Genomic DNA, 2,500 nt, shown 5'->3' with positions numbered 1-2,500 from the left:
CTAACCTATGTTGCGCCTTAACCTAACCTATGTTGCGCCTTAACCTACCCTATATTGTACCTTAACCTAACCTATATTGTACCTTAACCTAACCTATGTTGCGCCTTAACCTAACCTATGTTGCGCCTTAACCTAACCTATGTTGCGCCTTAACCTAACCTATGTTGCGCCTTAACCTAACCTATGTTGCGCCTTAACCTAACCTATGTTGCGCCTTAACCTAACCTATGTTGCGCCTTAACCTAACCTATGTTGCGCCTTAACCTAACCTATGTTGCGCCTTAACCTAACCTATGTTGCGCCTTAACCTAACCTATGTTGCGCCTTAACCTAACCTATGTTGCGCCTTAACCTAACCTATGTTGCGCCTTAACCCAACACACGTTGCGCCTTAACCCAACACACGTTGCGCCTTAACCCAACACACGTTGCGCCTTAACCCAACACACGTTGCGCCTTAACCCAACACACGTTGCGCCTTAACCCAACACACGTTGCGCCTTAACCCAACACACGTTGGGCCTTAACCCAACACACGTTGGGCCTTAACCCAACACACGTTGGGCCTTAACCCAACACACGTTGGGCCTTAACCCAACACACGTTGGGCCTTAACCCAACACACGTTGGGCCTTAACCCAACACACGTTGGGCCTTAACCCAACACACGTTGGGCCTTAACCCAACACACGTTGGGCCTTAACCCAACACACGTTGGGCCTTAACCCAACACACGTTGGGCCTTAACCCAACACACGTTGGGCCTTAACCCAACACACGTTGGGCCTTAACCCAACACACGTTGGGCCTTAACCTGCTCTGTAATTGTCATACGACGCGTTAAATTAGTGTAGTGTTGCCTAACTGCAACCCCCGCAATATAGTTTGCTACTCGCACTGCCCGGTCCCCAGAGTATCGCTTCATGTTAAACACCTTGCAGCTATACACTGTAATGCGGATGGCAGCAGGACGTACATGCTCAATGCCCTTCGCAGTTGTTCATTGGCATTCGCATGGCGAAGCACAGCCTACGTTGTGGTACGGCTTGTGTCAACTGTCCGCTGATGTTGTACGTCCAAATCACACACTGTACTGCACATTGGTCCTCATGTACTGAATGATACATCGTGGTACATGTGTGACCGTACCACGACTGCGCCAACAACGGCGAACCATACGGTCCAAATATTGTGCACTCAGCTACATGTCGTCTCCCTATAAGAGCTGGATTGCAGTATGGTATGCCGTGGATGGCGATCGGCATGAGCCGTCTGTTGATGTAGTGGCGCGTGTTGTCAGACGTAGTCGTCTCTTCTCACACACCGTGATAGCATGGTGCACTGCGTTCCACATCTGCGACATGCGACAGAGGCCGGTTGACAGTCGTTCGCGCAATGGACATCGCATACGTACGGGGGCCACCTTCCACGTGTTCGCGAAGCGTGCACATGTTGTTGCGTGTATGTGGGCAGACATAGTGTGTCGTGACACCTGACACAGGCATGCAACAATCGTTGAATTTGCAAATGGCGATGGACGTCTACGTTTGCTGGTGACGTTACGCAAATGAAGAACTGGTAAACCGTTGTGGTGCGGTTGTTCTCGCTAGAGGTGAATCAGTGATGGCGACGATCGGTTGAGCTACCAACCGGTTGTTTCAGCGATACCCACCATGCCCACGAACGTGAATGGCATGTGGGTGTGAAGCGATACGCGGCGGTGGCTGGGTGGGACCGTCCCCGGCCGGTGAGGGGGGGCCTCCCGGCGTGCTGGCCGCGCGGTGCGTGGGCGCACGCGCTACAGCCGGCTGGTGGGGGCGGCCAGTGGCAGGCGCGCCGGCCGACGGAGGCGGCAGGCGGCGTAGCTGCGCGCCGGCGCACCCTGCACGCGGCGCCGTGCGGCCAAAGTAGGTCCTCGCGGGCCCGGTGCGAAGCGCGGTGGACATCTGCAGTGTGCTGGTCCGATTGAGGACTGTGTGCGCTGAGGATGCGCCGCCGCCCGGCGCTCGGCGCCGCGACGCCGTCTGCTGCTCGGTCGCCTCTGCGGTTCTCGCAGGTGGATTGTATCGCAGCTGTGCGGACGTGTTGGCGCGTGCGCTGTGCTGGGAGAGTTCGCTTCGGCACCCAAGTGGGGCTTTTGTCCTTCTGTGGCGCTGGCGTTGGAGCTGCCGGCCACCGTAGGTGGCGCGTGTTGTCTCCCGCCGGCAATGCCACGACAGCACGCTCCCGGGCCTCTGTCGGCAGCGGCAAGATCAGTTGGGAGCACGGGTGGTCGCACCTAAAGCGTCTACTCGCCAAACTCCGGGCGATTGCGCCTCTCTCGAACCCGACCAAGTACTTAGGACGGCGCTGCGCGCCGCCGGGACCTGAGAGGGTTTCGAGGTGTATTGTGCAGGGGAGCTCAGCCTCCTCCTGTTTGCAGAATAATTGAGCGGACGCTTGCGTGTTCGCGCGGGCCCCCGGGACACACTCCCGGGCGGCCGGCTGCTCAGCTCTAGTT

This window comes from Schistocerca serialis, unplaced genomic scaffold (assembly GCF_023864345.2).
Source record: "Schistocerca serialis cubense isolate TAMUIC-IGC-003099 unplaced genomic scaffold, iqSchSeri2.2 HiC_scaffold_82, whole genome shotgun sequence".
NCBI classification, from domain to species: domain Eukaryota; kingdom Metazoa; phylum Arthropoda; class Insecta; order Orthoptera; family Acrididae; genus Schistocerca; species Schistocerca serialis.
This window is presented reverse-complemented; position numbering follows the sequence as displayed.